The sequence below is a fragment of the Marmota monax genome, unplaced genomic scaffold (genome assembly GCF_021218885.2).
Source record: "Marmota monax isolate L192 unplaced genomic scaffold, Marmota_monax_Labrador192_F-V1.1 WCK01_AAM20220418_F8-fsc00114, whole genome shotgun sequence".
In the NCBI taxonomy this organism is placed as follows: Eukaryota; Metazoa; Chordata; class Mammalia; order Rodentia; family Sciuridae; genus Marmota; species Marmota monax.
The window spans coordinates 2,902,996-2,922,825 of record NW_026694943.1 but is presented as its reverse complement, the minus strand read 5'-3'; positions in this window follow the sequence as shown (position 1 = coordinate 2,922,825).

Here is a 19,830-nt window from a genome sequence, read left to right as displayed (position 1 = left end):
CCTGTCTTGCCCCCCCCCCAAAAAAAAACATTGGGAGCACTTGCAGAACTGGATTAACTGTAGCAACTGTAAGCAAAAAAGGAGAGCCCACAGCAAAAGATGTGCATATCTTGGTGGTTGCCCTATTGCTTTGGCCCAGGGAACACTATAAAATTCTAATGTTTACCGGGCAGCTGTAGCAATCCTGAGCATATAGCTGCACTAGTGGTCCAACAGCTGCAGCAGAGAGACCAATCCACGTAATCTGATGGGACTTTCTGAATAGGATGCCTCTTGGAAAACCTCACAGGACAAAGTTAACTAGGAAAACTGAAATAAATATACATACCTCAAGCATCATATTGTACATAAAAATACATACAATGTTATCATCCATTTTTTAAAAATGATAAAAATTAAAGGCTCAGCCAATTAAAAATGAAAAAGAAAGCTGGTGTGATGGTGTATGCCTGTAACCCCAGCAACTCTGGAGTTGAGGCAAGAGGATTGCAAGTTCAAAGCCAGCCTCAGCAATTTACAAGGTCCTAAGAAGACAACTTAGTGAGACTCTGTCTCTAAATAAAATATTAAAAGGGCTTGGGATGTGACTCAGTGGTTAATCGACCCCTGGGTTCAATCCATGCTACACGCCCCCAGTATGTGTGTGTGTGTGTGTATCATTCATATATATGTATATATAATCACCATCCTCACATTTCACAAGCAAACAATTAAAATATAGCCTATAGTCTGCATAAAGTGTCTCCCCCATGCAAACCTGTATCCTCTGGTATTAGCCACACACTCAAGATAAAGTTTGATTCGATTTTTGTAATCCTCCCAGGATGTCTTAACACATGAGAATGTATCACCCCTCCCCCCGAAAATTGATGAATAATGTCACTTTTCTATTAAAAAATCGTTGTACCAGTTAGCACTCCTAGCACAGTAACAGTTCCACTTCTCTTTCCAAAGCTGGGCCTTAACAACTACAAGTTTTTACAAAAAGTTGCCCTCCATGAAATGATGCAGTTTTAAATTGGATCAATTTGCACAGCAATTTATTCTAGGAAATTGTATAGAGGTTTATACACGTATGGTTATTCCAAAGTTTTTGTTTTGTTTGGTTTGGTTTGGTTAAAGTAACTAACAGGAGACTTTCTTTATCTTCATCAAAGACAGCTAGTTACATATAAATCATCAGTCATTCCATACATTGCCATACAGAGTTAAAAAGAAAAGTACCTGTACAACGTGCTTGTCTGGGACTATCTTGAATATGTATTATTTTAAGATATAAACTGAGAACAGCTGAACGTATACGGGCTCATATTTGCTTTGAAAATAAGCATTAACACACAGACCCAGCTCTCCTTTTCATAGTGAGAACAGTGTTCCTATAACCTATTCCGAGTTTGCCTGTCCGATTGCAGAAAAATAAATGTATTAGTCGTCTACTGCTCTGATTCTGCAGTGTCCAACAGTCAGTCAATCTTATTGTCAGATCAGAACAAGAACAGGGTCCCAGCCCAGAAGCTTGAAGGAGTCGCTGCTTTGGTGGCAAACAGCTGGGAGTGCGCTGGACACGACTAAGCGGGGCCGACTTCTCCGCCCCAGCTCGCCTGGTCCAGCTTCCAGGCTCGAAATGAGCACTTGCTCCTCATCCACCTCCCCACCGAGTACAGCAGAGGTTGCTCGACAAGACGTCACCACTAGACACAAAACTCCTGTGCTTTTTTAAATACACGTTTAAAAAGAAGGAAAAAAAGCCGCACAACTCGATTGGGAAAAAGTTGCAAAACATGTTTTTGCTAAAACCATTTTCTATGGAAAGAAAAGGGCGGAGGCTTGAAACTCTGGTGTAGAAACCTAGGGAAAGCGGCCTCTGTCCGTTAAGTAAAAAGTCTGAAATTTATCACCAAACCTCTGCAGCAAAGGCAGGAGAAGCCTGGGGAAGCTCCGCTCCGCGACCTGCCCCGCCCTCAGCAGACCTCCCAGACCTGCGACCAGCCCCGCACCCTGCTCCCGCCCGCGTCCCGCGCACCAAAGGTCTACGTGCCAGTCCCGCCTCACCTCGCCCCGCCCCGTCCCAGGCGCGCGCGGTCCCCGCGCCTCACCTCGCCCAGTCTTGGAGCCTCACCTCGCCCCGCCCCTGTCCGCGCCCCTTCCCACGCGCCCCGCCCCTGTCCAGCGCACAGAAAGACTATGCGCCTGGTCCTGCGCGCGGACCGCACACGTGGGCACCCTCTCGCGCTCTGTCTAGTCCAGATATGGATGTGGATACCCTCACCTGGCTCTTTTCTGTCCGCCTGGCTATGCTTGTGCAGCTGGACTGCTTCTGGGCGGTGCCGACCAGTGAGTTCCCAGATTACAATTTAAGGGGTGGCAGAGGATCACTGGGACAGGGTTCCCTGATCGCGGGACTGAGCCTCGGTCCCATCCCCAGGCCCCTCCACCGCCCCCGCGGGTTCAGTCCCACCTGGTGCAAGTGTCTAGCTCTCCTCCTGAGGCCCTCGAGAGGAGCGAGAAAGAAAAAAAAAATAGTTAAGGGCGGGAAGTGGGAGAGACATAGGGTAGGAGACCACAGGCTGGCAGTCTCTGGTGACATCTTGCAGCCAGGAAGCAGAGCCAAGCCACAACCCCAGGACCAAGTGTGGTCCTGCACAGGGGCGTGATCCCCCCAGGGTCAAGACAACAGACACTCCCAGACCCAGCTCTGCTCTACAGGCTTTCACCCACTGCAAACCCTCAGCATCCCAAGGCTGTTGAACTTTCCACCACACTTTGCCTGGGGATCTCAGCACTTGTGTCCACAGAGCCTCACTTGCCACCAGCCACAATCACTTTTCTGTGATTCAGTGAGCCACCACCCAGCTCACCTCCCTTCACTCCTTTTCTCATCTACCCAAGCCCCATCCAGGGCCTCCCTACCTTCCCTTCCTCCTAGGGACCCTAACCTCCACCAGGACCACCTGGCACCATATGCCTCTGCCTGAGGACACAACCGGCAACATCCTCCACCTCACCCAAGATCCTAAAGCAAGAGCAGGGGGCCCCATTTCTCTAATGACCCTGGTGATGTTATAGAGCTGGGGTCTTCCTAAAAACTGGGCAGCTGGAAGACCCCCATCTTCAAACCCTGATTCTTTTGATCAACTCAGAAAGGTTTCAGACATATTGCTCAGAGTAGGAAAAGGGACATTCTCAAGGGAGAGAGTGGGTCCTCTCAGAGGGGAGAGACAAAGTACCTCTCCTGTGCTCCAGTTCTTTTTTTTTTTTGGAGGGGGGCAGGAAAGTTTGCAGAGAGTCCCACCCAGGCCCACCTCTTGGCTTTTGACTGACAGCAGGGTGACATCAGAAATTCAAGTCTGCTTTGCCATGACAACTCTGTCACCTTGGTCCATGCTGACTGGTTCTAATTGGATTCTTAATCATTTTTACAGGTTTTATGGTTAGGAGGAATTATCCTTATCTTCCAGAATCTGGTCTGTGAAGGGACACAAATGTCTCCCTTCAAAATAACTTGGGTTCTTCTTGTTAATGTTACTTCCTGCCTGAATTTCCTTGTTTGCTGAAGAATATGACATATCCTTTCCACTTTGGTTAGGCAGGGCTGCAGGTAAATTGTTTTTTGGCAAAGAAAGCATGTGGGGTGAAGAAAGCATGTGGGAGTCAGCACAGTGGGACATTTCATAGAATTATTCTCTTAACGTCGGGTTCCCACCCTCCTCATCTGTCTGTCCCCTAACAGCAATGGTACATCTATACATTTCTGTAGTAGCATCTATAGACTTCTGACCTTGGATCCTAGGCTCATCTAACTCTTGAGGATCCAGCATCATATAAGGGTATAATGTAGGCACAAGTTGTTTACTTTCTCCGTAAAGGCAGATAGTAAGGAGTGGTGGGCCTCTGCAGGCCACACTATAACTGTCTCTATATCAAGTACTCATGAGAGCAACTGAAGACTACATGTAAATGAATGGGGCACTGGATTTTCCCACTGCCCTAGTTTTCTGACCCTAGATTAGGGTATCTCCAGTGTCTCCAGTGTTGGTGCCCATCCTCACGCTGTCTTTCCCAAGTGATTCTGCAGATGCATATTTTGGAGTGAGCAGCGGGTCCTATGCTCCTGTGGCTTCAGATGGTCTGGTTTTTAGAAGAGGTTCCTGTAGATTGAGGCCTACTGTACCCCCACCCACACTCACACCCTTTGCTGCCCAGTGGATTCTTCGGTTCATGTGGATTATAGGGTGCACTTCCTAAAGCCACAGGTGTGAGCTCAAGGTGAGGTGATACAATTAGTAGAGGACAAATGTGTGTTCTCCAGGATGAGATACTATTTTAAACATACTGGTCTGGGGGAAAGAGTGTCAGAAGATTGTACTTGACCTTCCCTACTAGGGTAGCCCTGACCCTACAGGTGACTCACTAAGTCCATGGATGATTCATTTCAGTTACAAATTCAGAGAATTTGAAATAACCATTAAATGGGTCTATGGCCCTAGACCCCTAGGAGAAGAACCTGGGACAGGTCCATTCCAGCGGCCTCCACCCCCAACATACACCAGAACAAAAGGAGCAGAAAGGCAGGACAGAGGCCAGGCTCTCTTAGGCTACTGTTCTAGAGCCCAGGCAGTTTTCTGTGATTTTCCCCCAGGTTTAGGGCTGGTGTCCGTGACCCACAGTGAGATGACCTGCAGCTGACAGGGGCCAGGATGAGGAACAGTGCTAGGAGTGCCAGCTCTGGGTTTAAAGACTGAAATCTTTTGACCCTTTCCTCTGGTGTCTCCTTGCACACCAGCAGCAACGCCTTTGGCACCTTCCGCTTAGTTCCTGATGGTTGAGAACCTTGATCTTGGAACTTCATAAGGATCTTTCACATACTTTACCCCTGGCAGGCCTACTTCAACTTCCAAATTGTATAATGATCCAGAAAAACCATTCAAAGGTAAGGTTGTGCTACAGTAAACTGTCCTTCTCTTAGACAGGTTTATACCTATGCATGGCACATTCAGCCAAGCTCTCTCAGCTCCAAAGACTACTAGTAAGATCTATGCATCAGGCCCACGTCTTAAAGGGCCAGTGACAAATACAAAAAAAAAAAAAAATGAAGAGAGGATCACCAAAACCAGGGATAAGAGACAGGAAACTTTAAAACAGACAGATGTGCATGTACAAATTTCTTCAATATGTTTCCCTAGAGATACCTATAGGATCAATGCAGTATTGGCTGAAGAACCCAGCATATTACCATTTTAAGATTGGGAGCCATCTCATCACAAGGTCATGAAAACATCATTTCTGTTTTACTGAAAGTCCTAAGATTTCTATTTGGCCTGACCACACTTTGATGTTTTAAACTTGCTTATAACTCCTACCCATGCTTTCAACTTACCCATGCCTGGTTCTCCCTGACCAGTTACAACCCTCCCTGAAATCTCAGCTGCTCCTCATTAACTTTGATGTTGGAATCTCAGTTTACTTCTTACCTTGAGCTGTTAAGCCATGTAGATCATTAACCTGCTTTATGCCCTTGTATTATGCTTGCCAGAACCCTGTCAACTTAAGCTTCCAAGACACCCACTTTTTGTAAATTTTTGTGTTATAAAAACCTTCCTGCTCTTAGACCAGACACTGTCCTCTGGCCCTGCATTTGGATGAGGTGGTCGCTGATCAGCTCTCTTGTGTACACAATATAAACTTTCTTTAATTTGATTTAAAATTGGAGTCAAGGGTCTTTTCTTCACGTCATATGTTCAGTATGGCCCTGTCTTAAGAGGAGCAGTAACAGATACAAACAAAACAGATGACCATAGGGAATTCCCAAGCCCACAGCCAACAAGCAGATCAGAACCTAGAACATATCAGAAGAGAGTCAATATCCCGAGGTTCCAGAGTTCCACTTAACAGTGACTTCTATACCAGTAGTTCCACAGATGTCCACACCAAAAGGGACCAGTAGTTCCCATGAAAAGGAACCCAATATCTGTAATAAAGGGTCTCGGCCTGCCCACTGGGGACTTACCAAATGATCAGGGTGTTGCAACTTCACTTAAAAGTTCTGTTTTGGGGGAATAATAAGAATTCATACCCCATTTGAAACAAATGTATGATATATGATATGTCAAGATCAATGTAATGTTTTGAGCAACCAATAAATTTCTGATGTTTAAAATAAAATTTAAAAAGTTCTGTTTCCTTTTTCTTGAAGTGGACCAAGATGGAGAAACCTGTACCATTCAGGTTCAGGGAGAGAAGGTGGGAGTTCCTTGAAACAAAAGAAGCTTCAGCAGCTGCTGAGATGGTCCCTCAGTCTCCTCCTATACTCACAGAAGAGCTCCTCTGGTTTGATTCGAGGCAAATGCACTTGTCTCCCATCTCTCCTGCAGTTGGTTCTCAGCAAGTTCACCGGCAACCTTGCATCCTCAGCATGGAAGTGGGGTCCTTTGCAGAGCCAAGCCTGCCCAAGAAAGCTATAGTAGGGCTGTTCTTGGGTCCCATCTGGGGAGCCAAATTTGTTGCTGAAATCTCAGTCCTTGTCCCCAATGCCAATCCAATAATAAGAACATGATTTGAGAAATAGGAAAAAGATTTATTGCTGTGCAAAAAGAGGAGAAACACAGGGAACTGGAGCTCCAGAGTCTGTGATTCTGTCCATCAACAGGAACAGGAGGCTTTTAAAGAGGAGAGTCAAAGGTGTTCTCTGTTGGAGTTACAATTCACTTATTAATTTGGAAGATAGTCATTTCTGAGATCTGCTGTGACCATCCCCAAATCTGGGGCCTATGGTGGGTGTATACTCAGGGACAGACAACTCTGCCTAGAATGGGGAAGTAAGGCAATCCTATTTTCGCTGAAATTAGGCAGGAGGAGATTAAGGAGAAGGAGGGAGAGAGGAAGAGAAAGAAAGATGTCCATTTTAAACATCAGTTGCAGTGGCAGAGCAGCAAGGGCTGTTTTCAAAGCACAAAGTAAGCCCCTGATACATCAGGACTAGAGGCCATTCCTGTTATGTTCTGGCTGAGAAGTTGTCTGCATTATGCCCATGTCCTGAGACTCTCTGTGAGGCTAATTTAAAAGGGATGGACTTCTTATTCTGGTGGAAGAAATGTCTAGGCAGCATACCATTCAGGTGATGGCATGGATATTACTGGTGGCTTTTAGACAAATTGATTGTGATAATTAGGAGTAGAAAGCAGAGCAGAAAGATTTTTAAGAACTTGGACTTAAAAGTTGGGAGCAAAACTGGGGCTAAGAAGTTGCAAACATTAAAGACAAAGCCGGCACTGCCACTAAAGAAATGCTAAAGACCTTGCCTGAGACAATGAGAAAGATGGCTTGAGGGCATCTCAGGAGCTGGCAAGACCACACCCATCTCAGGCTCTAAGGAATAAAAGTCAAAATTCTCTTGAGAAGAGACCAGTGGGGCATCCTTCTTGGATAAGGGGGTTTTTCAAGTTGCTCAGCCACACAGATGCTCAGAAGGTGCTTCAGCCAGGGTACTTGAAAGCTTGGCTACTGCTTGAGATGGCTGAAGACCTTGGCATCAACCACTTGGTGCTGGTTCTGCAGGAATGCAGGATGCTGGGGCTCAGGGGACAGGAGGTTTCCACCAAGATTTCAAAGGAAGGCCTGAGAGGCCAGGAAAAGTGCAGCATAGTCAGAGTCTCTGCAGGCAGCCCCTGAGAGGGCTTGGAGACTTGAGTGGACACCAAAGCTGCCATGGAGAACCCTGAGATTAAGAAATGACAGTAACAGGGGACATTTCCTAGGAAAGCTGCAGGAATTAAGCAGAGACGAGCCAACAGAAAGGCCACTTGGGCTGCAATCAACAAGGCCACAGGGTTGGAGCTACACAAGCCCTTTGGAGGGGAATCATGCCATGTGCCCCAGATGCTGGACACTGAATTACAGAACATATTTGCCCAGAATTTTGGTCTTGCTTTGGTCCCATTCCTTCTTTCTATGTCCCAATTTTTATAAATGGAAAATGTTTATTCAGTGCCTTTATGTATTGAATATTTGTAAATTGCTTTTAATTTTATAGGCGCTCACTAAGTGAGATCACAAAAATCAGAACTCTTGAGATTATGGGGACTCTTGGGAGTGGATTAAATATATTTTGCATTATCAGATGAGTGTAAGCTTTTGGGGTACAGGGATAGAATGTTATGGTGTAGATGTGAGGTGTCCCCCAGAATCTCACAGGTGAGACAATGCAAGAAAGTTCAGAGAAGAAATGATCTGGTTGTGAGAGCCTTAACCTAATCAGTGAATTAATCGCCTGAAGGAATTAAATGATTGGTAAATGGAGGAGGTGGGGTATTGGAGGCATAGCTTTGGGGTATATATTTGTATCTGGTGAGTGGAGTCTCTTTCTGCTTCCTGATCATTATGTGAGCTGCTTCCCTCTGTCACATTCTTCTGCCATGATGTTTAGCCTCATCTCCAGGCTTGAGAAATGGAGCCATCCTTGTATGAGCCATCCTGAAACTATGAGCCCCCAAATAAAATTTTCCCCCTCTACAATTGTTTTGGGCCTTTTAGTCAGAGCAGTGAGAAAGCTGATTAAAACAATCCATAAATGGATTAATCCATTAAGGAGGTCAGAGTCCTTATGAACTAATCATCTCCCAAAGACCCTGCTTCTGAACACTGCTGTTTGGGGAACAAGTCTTTAACACAATACCTTTTGGGGAACATTCAAGATCCAAACCATAACAGACCACCTTTACTATATCACATTTAGATGCAGAAACCACTGCTCTGCCTTTAGAAAAGATCCCTGCCATGTACTCAGATGTCCATCAGGATTCCATTACAACCACCAGCACCTTCAACACCTTTATCACACAAGTGCACAGGAGTGGAAACCTCCCACGGAACTGCATCCATTTATTTTGGGTCCAGACCAGAGAGCAGGAGGGACTAGAAATTGAACACCTTACAAAACAAAGTTAAGGGACACACTGGGCCCCAACTCACTAGTCTATTCAAATTGTGGAGATAAGGACATGAATAACTTAAAGAGTGACATGGACTGCAGAGGGAGGCTGCTCTTAGCTGAGGACTATGATCAGAGTGTGCCACTGGGACTGAGGATTCTTCCACTGGCAAGGTAGTCACCTGCACATACCTGTGGCTTCCTTAGATGCACAGAAGCAGCATGAAGGATTCACATCACAGAGCATGAGTCAGGTTAGTTCTGAGAAGCACTTTTAACCTGTGGGGTTTTTGTTTGTTGTTTTATATATTTTTTAGTTGTAGATGGACAGAATATCTTTATGTTTCTTTTTATGTGGTGCTGAGGATCAAACCCAGTACCTCAAACATGCAAGGCAAGTGCTCTAACACTGAGTCACAACCTCAGCCCTAACATGTAGTTTAAAAGTCTTCTCAAGGTGTCCACAAACTTTATAATAACCAGGTTACCCGATAGCATGAATGTGAACAATTAAGTGTCACTCATCCATCATACACATTGCTTCCAAATTTAAGGAGATTTTTCTTTTTTGATTGTCACAGTGCTTCTACATAGGCACAAACCCCCGCCACCAGCATCTTTGACTGTGCAAGAGGAGTTGTGGGGAAGGGGACTGGTGCCTGTGCTTCTGCTCAGAGGAGACAGAGGGCAACAGGGAGGACAGCCCAGTGCCACACCTGCTATCATTCTCAGGCCATTGGGTGCAGTTTACTCTCACTTCCATGGAAATGATGTAGTAGCTACTTCTGGGGTATAAATTGGATGTGGAAAGGGGTGTTTAATCTTTTATGTTATCCAACTTTATAACCACTGAACTAATTTTAATTTTATATATGTATAAATATATAAAATATAGATTTGATAGATTGAACCCTGGTGAAAAGACCTCACCCAGGACCTGAGAAGGATAGTCTCCATGGGGAGAGATGGAGCTAAACATGTCCCCAGGATTTGGGAGTTTGGACAGGGGAGAGCTGACTTTAGCCCCAACCCCCAACCCCCTGATTGTGACAATGCCTTTCCCCTGCTGGCCTAACCTATAGCCACTTGGTTTTAAACCAGGTGTAGGAATTCATCTTCTAACTCTCATCACTGCCACCCTGACCACCTGCATTGCCCCAGCCTTCCCAGTGCACCCCCTACTCTAGGTCTTCACTGAAATCCTGTGGCATGAAGGACTGGATTTGTAAGGCTGTCAGCAGGAGAAGGTGTCCTGTTGGGGACCATCATCCTGCCCACACTGTGAGCCAGACCTGACTTCACAGAGCTGGTCCCTGAGCACCTGCTGCTCCCAGGGCCCCAGAAACATGCTGGCCGTCCTAGCTCTCACCTGCTGCAGTGTCCAGCTGGTGAAGGAGGAAGACTGGTCCCTGGTGCTGGAGAAGCAGGAGCAGGACAAGGAGAAGCTGCAGGAGGAGGGGAGAGGAAGGGCTCTGCTCAGCTGGTCCTGCGCCCTGAGGCCTGACTGGCAGAGGGCAAGACTCTCCAACCCACACACTCTCCCAGCCTTGCTAATGTGGGTGTGAGGAGAGAAGTGCATTGATCATGTCTCCTGTTCAAGGATAACAAATTGTTAACTTTTACATTCTATTCTTTCCTATCTTCCTTAAAATCTGGAAAAACAAAATCTACTTTGTTTTTTAAAACTGAGCATCATAGTTCTAATCAATGGTTAGGAGAGCTTCCCTCTGAGAATAAAATGATCAGGATTCTCACCTGGAAGGAAGGACCATTTGGGTTTTATTTGATATTGCTGGGTAGGTTAGAGAGGTATATGGGACAAAACAATGTGTAAAACCTTAGCAATGGAGGTCACCTTGGTGATAAATACTGTGAGTTACCTAATTTAATGTGTGTGAAGTGCTGAGACATATGCCTTGCTTACAGCAAATGCTCAGTAATTGTTTATCATCTTCATCATCACCGTCATCATCTCAGCAGGATTTTATTTCTATACCAGTCTTCCTATTTTTCAGGTGAAAAGACTAAGACCTAGAGATAAAGGATGGGCTATCCCAAGGTCAAAAATCAGTTGAGGAACACTACTCAGAGTCTACAGGACTCTAATCCATGACTCCTTCTGAAACAAAATTCCAGATGAGAAAAGCTTGGACACCAGCTGAAGCTGAATCTCTTCCAGTGTCCCAGCCATGTGGTCATTACTCCAGGGACTTCACCATGTCTGTGGCTCTTTCCAGGAGCCTCTCTCCCCACTACTTTGAGCTCACTTTGATGGGGTTTCAGGTGACCCCCAGCCACTACTAAGGTGACAACAGGTAAACCTATGACCAGTGTGGACCCAATGAGATGCATTACTTCCTAGGGTTTTGGAATGTGGACAAGACAAAGTTCAAAGAGAAGCCTGGTGCAAAGGGACAGAGTTACCTTTAGGGACATGCTTGATGATGAAAGGCCAGCCACATGATGGAGCAGAGAAATTAGCAGCAGAAATGGAGAAAAACAGCAGCCCTACAGAGTTTATGACACAAGAGAGGGGGCAGGAGTCCAGAGAGAAGGGAGAGTGGAGCTCCAAGACAACTCTCCAGCTTCACAAGGCCCAGCTGTTCTTCCTCCAAATGCTCCTTTGAATGATCCCAGTGTCCTGACAAGAACCCCCCAGTCTCAGGTGTCTCTGTGGGGCTTTTCCATTTCTTCCCTCCACTCCATTCATCTCACTCATCTTTCTTTGGCTTGAAGAAAAAGAAACACCTCCATATGTTTTGAGTGGCAAGAGGCTGTTTGCTAATGACACAGAGCTTGTCCTGGCAGCCAAGGATATAAAGGCCATTGAGCACATACAGGAATCTCATTGGCTTGTCAGCCAGTGTGTCTACCTCCTCCCTTTACCTACCTACCTTTCACCTCAGCACTTGACTTTACACCACCCTGTAGAAAGGGTATTCTCCCCCCTCCATACCCAACCCTTTACACAGAGACAAAGCTTATATAATGTCAGTTCCAGGCACTTACAGAGTGGCATCAGCAATTCCATCCCAGTCCAGAATTCCCTGGGGTGAGGCTCTAGTCAATGTAGTGTGGGTGCCAATCTCAATGGCTGAGGTCAAAGCTGCAGGATCTGGAAGTGATGGGTGGTGGGGGATAGTGGAGAGTATTTTCAGTACACCATGCATTTCAGAGCTCAGGCTGAGGAGTTCAACCACATAGGTTCATATCCCAGAGTCCACCACTGCCAAGTCATTTAAGCTTCTTACATCCTTATTTCCTCCTCATCAAAAGGGGAATACTAATGGTACTTTACCATCTGTTGTTCTGCAGGTTGAGTTATTAACACCAGGACAGCCAGAATAGTATAAGCACAGATCAGTGCACTATAGTAATGACCTATCACCAACTATCCTTGCTGGCAACCTAATGCTGGGTTCACAAAAATCTGACTACTCCAATAATTCAAGAAAATGACAAAGAAAGCACACAACCACACAGAATTACATTTTCAATAATTCCAGGACAGTTCTGTGACCTTAAGTGTCCTTGGAAAGAGAGAGCCACAGGAATTCTTCATTCTTATGTAGGGAACGCACAAGGGGAGGTTCCATTGAACATTCTATCCCAAAAGGGACAAAGGGGTAGGATTACAAAGGAACAGGTGGTGTGGCTCAACCCTTCTGGGTGCAGCCTACTCCTAGGGCTAGGCCTATTATCCCAGTGAAGGAAAAGCCCAACTCAGGAGTCATGGCATTGCTGCACCAGACTACAGTGATCTGTCACATCCCCATGGTGCATCAGGACTTAAAGATGTGTGTTTGGATTGGCTCCCCACAATGACCCTTGACCCTTGTCATAATCTCAGTATGAATAATCCACCCCACAACAAAATTCGGCTCTCTGCCATCTGACCATTGCCCCACAGGCTGGGGAAAACCAAAAAAAAATGTGCCATTCTCAGAAGCCGCTGACAGACATTGCCTTCTTCTGCTTTTAGACTTTGTTCAGGATTCTCCCTGATCTATCTCCTGGGGTGGGGTTTCCTGGGTGCTGAAGAGAGTTGCCCCCGGTGAGTTAAGCAGATGTGGCACCTTAGTGATCTTCCAGAAGGACAAGGCATATTCTCTCCAAGGAGGAATGGATCTCAATCCCTGGAGGGGGCAGGAACTTTTCTAGACTTATTCCTTCCTTAAGCGCTCTGCCTCAGCATTAGAGATAAGGGCTGCTCCCCAGACACGCCACCTATGAATCTTTAGAGCTCTTTTCCCCCCAACAGATTATCACTGTTAGTGTTAATAATTCCTCTTCTGAAACATTGATTGCCTCTACTCCTCATATTAAACATTGCCATTCCTCTGTGGTTTGAGTCTCATGACTGGACGTAGGCTGACACCACTGCTCTCCAAATCATTATTCTGCATTCTTTTGGCACAGCCAGTGAGTAATTCACCACACAAATACCCCTTCCCAATGCATACTTCTCAGTCTTCCCTAAAACTGTCAGTAAGGCAAGCATAGTTGTGCACACCTGTAAGCTCAGTGATTTGGGAGGGTGAGGTAGGAGGATCACAAGTTCAAGACCAGCCTCAGCAACATAGTGAGGCCCTAAGGAAGTTAGCATGACCCTGTCTCAAAAAGAAATAAATGATTTTTTTATAGGACTGGCAGTGTAGCTCAGTAGTAAAGTGCCCATGGGTTCAGTTCCCAGTGTCAAAAAAAAAAATGTTTTTAATAAAAAGTGAAAACAGAGGTAGAGCACTTGCCTAGCATGTTGTAGGCACTGGGTTTGATACTTAGCACCACATAAAAAGTAAATAAAATAAAGGGATTATGTCCACATATAATTTAAAAAATCATATTAAAAAAATAAGGGCTGGAGATTTGTCTCAGTGGCTAAGTGCCCCTGAATTCAATCTCTGGTACCAAAAAAAAAAAAAAAAAAAGTAAAACCATGGACTGGGGCTGTATCTTGGTGGCAAAGCGTTTGCCTAGCATGTGCAAAGCCCTGTATTTTATCCTAAGCATTACATAAAAATAAAATAAAAAGTAAAACCATGTAATGATATTTCCCAATATTTTTCATAAGATTAGTACACCGCACATGAGATCACCTGAATAGATAAATATTATTGCCCCTGTACACCTAACCCAGGATGCCTATTCAGGAGCCTGAGGAGCACTCCTCTTTTCTCTTGGAGTTCTCTAAATTGGTCTTGATTCACAAATCTTTGCAAAAAAAAAAAAAAAAAAAGAATTTTTTCTGGGTCTCATTTCAAGAAGACTTGGTTAGTCCCTCTAGATCTCTCCTCTAAACCAGCACTTCTCAATTATAGATGATTTTGTCCATTGTGGAACATTTGTCACTGTCTGAAGGCAAATTTGACTATTACAGCTGGTAGAGGATGTTATTCATCCAGTGAACCAGGTTTGCAGCTCCAACCAATCTACATAGCACAGGCAACTGCGCATGGCTAAGAACTATCTGGCCAAAATGACAGTCATGATCAGACTAAGAAACTTCACAGAATTTGGTTTGGCTAGTAGTGCCCATTTCCATTTGGTGAACACATTTCCATTACCCACACACATAACACAATTTCAACAGTGGTCTGTCTTATTGTGTACATGTTCATCATAGCCCAGGAATGGAACTTATTTGCACAGAAAATGGGAACTCACTAAGAACAGTGAGGACTCTCATCATCCTGGCTCTCCCCCTGACCCAGCACTCCTATTTTCCTCTTACCAGGTCTATTCTCTTCCTCTAACTCCAAGATTCACTCCTCTTGGCTGAAAACCATTATTCTTATCCAAAGTAAATAAGTAAAAGCATTCAGTGCTTGAAGCTGTCAAACATGAGTGGCAATACAAGAGTGACACCCAGTCTGAAGCAAGAGATGGTGATCAGAAAAAAACGGAAAGGTCCAGACCCTGAAGGGATGGTTTATAACCAATTATTGTAATTTCTGACTGTAAAATTGATTCATACTGATCACACACCATTAAACAGTAAAAATATATAAACAACAAAACAACTTACATGTACATTAACAACTCAAAGATAGTTAGTGTGGAAAACATCAGGAAGACAGCCAAGTAGGAGCGCTTCAGCTTCATCCTGCCCTCCTATACAAATGACCCAGCAAACAGTCACAGACAAGAACACTACCCTGGTTGTCTCAAAAACTTGAGAGTGACCAGAGACAAATGTTTGAATCCAGAAAAGCAGGGTTCAAAGGGTAAGAGAGACCGTCTGCTTTTCCCGTGCTCTCCCTCCCCCAGCTGGAATGAAACCACACACAGCCCATCCCCCTACACACAAGGGTTCCTATAGTGGAAAATGTAAGGTAGAGGTGGCCATCAGTTTAACCACCATTCTGGATCCCTTCACAAGAGGCAGGCCCCCATCTAGCCCCACAAAAAATATTGGGAGCGCTTGCAGAACTTGATCAACTATAGCAACTATGAACAAAGAAGGAGGAGAGAGATGCCCTATGCTCTGGCCCAGGGAACACTGTAAAATCTTGACTTGTGCAGGGCGGCTGTGGCAATCCTGGGTATACAGCGGCACCTAGTGGTCCAACAGATAGTCTGATACGACTTTGAACAAAATGCCTTTTGGAAAACCCCACAGGACAAAGTTAACTGGAAAGACTGGTTTAAATATACACGCTTCCAGCATTATAGTGTACATGACAAATGCACACAATATTATCTGTACATTTTTTTAAAATAGTAAAAATTAAAGCCTCAGCCAGCTAAAACTAAAAGAGAGCCAGCCAGGTTCAGTGGCACATGCCTGTAATCCCAGCAGTTCTGGAGGCTGAGGCAAGACTGTAAATTCAAAGCCAGCCTCAGCAGTTTAGTGAGGCCCTAAATAAGCAAGTTAGTGAGACCTGTCTCTAAATAAAATATGAAAAGGGCTGCAGATGTGGCTCAATGGTTAAGCACCACAGATTCAGTCCATGCTACCCAACACCCCAAATATATATATATACATACATACACACACATATATGTATGTGTGTGTGTTTGTGTATATATATATATATATATATATATATATATACATATATATATAATCACATTTCACAATCAAACAATTAAAATACAGCCTATAGACTGCATAAATTGTCTCCCCCATACAAGCCTGCACTCTCTAGTTTTAGCCACACACTTAAGATAAAAAGTTTTGTGGGATTATTTGTTATCCTTCCAGGGAGTCTTAACTCAATTTCAACACATGGAAATGTATTCTCCATTGGATATTTTGTTATTTTATGCTTAGGATGAACACTGTCACAGTCTTGTTGAGAAAAATTGTACCAGTTTGCACTCCTACCATAGTAACTGTCTCACTTCCTTTTCCAACGCCGGGTCTTAACAATTACAAGTTTTTACAAAACATTGCCCTCGATGAAATCATGCACTTTTAAATTGGATCAATATGCACAGCAACTTATTCTAGGAAATTGTATACAGGTTTATACACATATGGTTATTGCAACATTTTCTTTTTGTTAAAGTAACTAATGGGAGGCCATCTTTATCTTGATCAACAGACAGCTGGCTGCATATAAATCTGACAGTCATTCCATAGCTTGTCATGCAGAGCTAAAAAGAAAAGTATCTGTACAATATGCTAGTCTGGGAGGACCTTCAAGGTGTATTAGTTTAAGACATAAACTGAATGTAGCTGAACATATATGGGCTTCTATTTGCTTTGAAAATAAGCATTAAACATAGACACAGCTCTCCTTTTCCTAGAGAGAATAGTGTTCTCAAAACCTATTCTAAATTTCTCTGTTTGTAGAAAAAATAAATAAGTGTATTTGAAAAGCCACAACACTGGGATAAATCTGAAACCCATTTTTGAAATCACTACAAATCCTACTACCTTTATGGTAATTGTTTATGTAGATACACAGGTAAAGGTATATGTATAAACTGTACTTTTGTGGCTCTCATAAATCAATAAGCGGGGTGGGGATGTGGCTCAGTGGTAGAGCTCTTGCCTAGAATGTACAAGACCCTGGGTTCAATCCCCAACATACTAAAAATAGTAAATAAACAAAAATAAATCAATAAGCAAGATATAATAGTATTGGCTGGGGTTGTGGCTCAGTGGTAGAGGCTCACCTAGTGAGGACCTGGGTTTGATCCTCATCATCACAAAAAAAAATTGGTTAATTAATCAAAGGTATTGTGTTCAACTACAACTAAAAAATAAGTATTTAAAAAGAAAAAGATATAATATTATTTTTGCAGGTTTTCAAACCATAACTAAATGGCATTTCAACTGTAGGGTGGACAGGGGAAACAGTAGCATGACATCCATTCTTTCCACAGTACCTAATAGAGCTAAATAATACATTTCCCAGACTCCTTTGCAACCTCCTGGCGGTGCTTTAGATTCTCTCAATCCAGGGGCAGAACTGGAGCAGAGGCCAGGCATCTGTTGTTCCTGCTGCCACACTGGTTATGAAGATATGTGATTTCTTTGCTGTACCATTAACAGGGTCCTGGACTGTGGTCACTGACTTGGAAGGGTTGATAGCAGGGCCTGTGGCATCCATTCTGAGGGTACAGATGCTTACAGCCACAGTGTGATTCCAGAGCCAGCAATAGAGCTGTGGCTATTGTAGTGAGATTCTGATTATGGTGGTTTCCTAGCCTTACTTGATAGCTTGATATCAGCAGTCTTTTGATCACAAAAGGGGCCCTCCTTTAGTGACTCACATAGGTTTGGATAGCTTCCTGGGGCAAAGCAAGAAGATATTGAAGTCCAGGGCCTGCCAAAAGCAGGGACCCTCATAAATTCAATGTTCTTCATCACTGTTGCTGGTGTTACTTGTTTGTTAGTTTGTTGGGGGAGGAGGGACCTTAGACTAAATGGTTTGTAAAACAACCTTTTCCTCACACCAATCCTGGCACTGTCCTTGCAAGGTCCTGTGCTACTGGATGTAGGCAATTTTCAATGGGCAGAGGGGAAGTGGGCCATGTCCTGGAACACGAGGTTGCTTGCCAGGTAGTGTCCCCCTCCTCCTCAAACAAGGAGAGCATGCTCACCTTAAACAGGTGGAGCAGACAACATGAGAAGGGCCATTCTTGCTCTGCCAGCTCAGCCCTTCAGAGGGATGGGGAGGGGGTGTCTAAAGGGTCCTTTCTCACCACCCCAACCCTTACTTGCCCTTTTCCCTCACAGGCACTCACTCCCTTTGCTATGACTTCACTGTCAATTCTAAGCCAGCACCTGGACAGCAATAGTGTACAGTTCTAGCCTAAGTAGATCAGAAGAATTTTCTCTCCCATGACTGTGACATGGAAGGTAAAACCTTTGAGTGACCTGGGAGAGAAAGTGAGTGCCACAGTCACCTGGGAAGAGCAAAAAAACTGCGCTGATAGATATGGGAGATATACTAAAATGGAAACTGGCTGAAAATGACATGGCCAGAGATAAGTAAGGATGGTCCAGGGACATTTAGAAAGTTGATTGTGGATTTAGGGATATTGATTGTATCCATGTAAAAAAATATATATATATATATATATATATATATATATATATATATATATATATTGAATGTTGGTCCTTCCAAAAATCCCACACAAGGCTGGTTTGGAGGAAAGAACTCAGTCAGATTAGAAGGAGATCAGGGAAGGTGGTACTGAGTGGACAAAGGATTCATTAACATAGGAGGCTGATCTCTCTCTGATGGGGGCAGGTCTCCACACCCTGGAGGGCAGGATGTATTGTCATTGTAAATCCAGTGGATGCACCAGCGGCTCCTGGCAGTTTGGTTTCAATGGACAGATGTGGCTCCGCTTTGAGGTACATCCTGAGTCCAACTGCATGAAAGAAAAGTGGGAGGTGACCAAGTTCTTACAGGAGACCTCAATGGGTGACTGTAGAACCTGGCTTCAGAACTTCTTAAAGAATGGGAGGCAGAGCTGGAACCAATAGGAAAGTGGCAGGAGGGGGAGGAAGTGGGAGCTACCTGCACATAAGATGCTGCTGCCTGTAAGTATGTATGTGTGACCCATCATCCACCCTGAGTCAGACCTGGATTAACAGCCAAAGGTATAGTCTTCCCATCTTTTCCCTTCTCACCTCCTAATGCCTCTTCCTCAATGCTCATGCTTTGGTCTGGCATTTGGTGGTCTGTTTTTGGAAATTCTTGTGAATCACTTCACATGACAGCTCCTGAGACCCTTCTCCACCACCATCCTCATGGGTCATTCTGCTGGGTAACCAGCACGCTGGCTTCATACTAGAGGTCCTAAGCATAGACGTTAACTAGTGAGATCAAAATAAACACACATAAACTCAATTTACCTTTTTCTTGTCCAGGTCAGAGACGGCCCTCCCTGGCTCCTGCCTCTAGCCACCTGGTGGGGTAGCGAGGTTTACATAAGAAACTAGCAGGAGAGAGGGAGGGCACGCCAGAGAGTGGCCTTTTATTGGGGAACAAGAAATTCAGGAGAAAATTCCATCCAATGAAGGTTGAGGGGGACAGCATTCCTAGGTCAGGGTCAGTGATTGGTCTCAGGGTCAATGGTCAGTCACACCCCCACACAGACGGGCTCTCGCACCTAAAAAGGGTGGGGATTAGTTCTGACACAGTTTGGCCAGAACGCTTCACACCCAGTCAGGGAGGTGCCCAATCACGTGCGAGACCGGCTTCCTACAGGTCACCTCATATTCTGCCACCAGGAAGGATGAGTTGTATAGTCACCCAGGCTTCTCCCATTAGCTATATGAGCTCTTTAAGGTCAGGACCCTTCTCCTGTCTCCCTCCTTCTCATGACCTGTCACAGTAGCTGCCACATCACAGAGGTCTAGGAACTATCTGCCTGCCTGAATGACGTGGGACACCAGGAGCTGAGCAGGCATCTCCTCAGATTTTGCTTGAACAAGA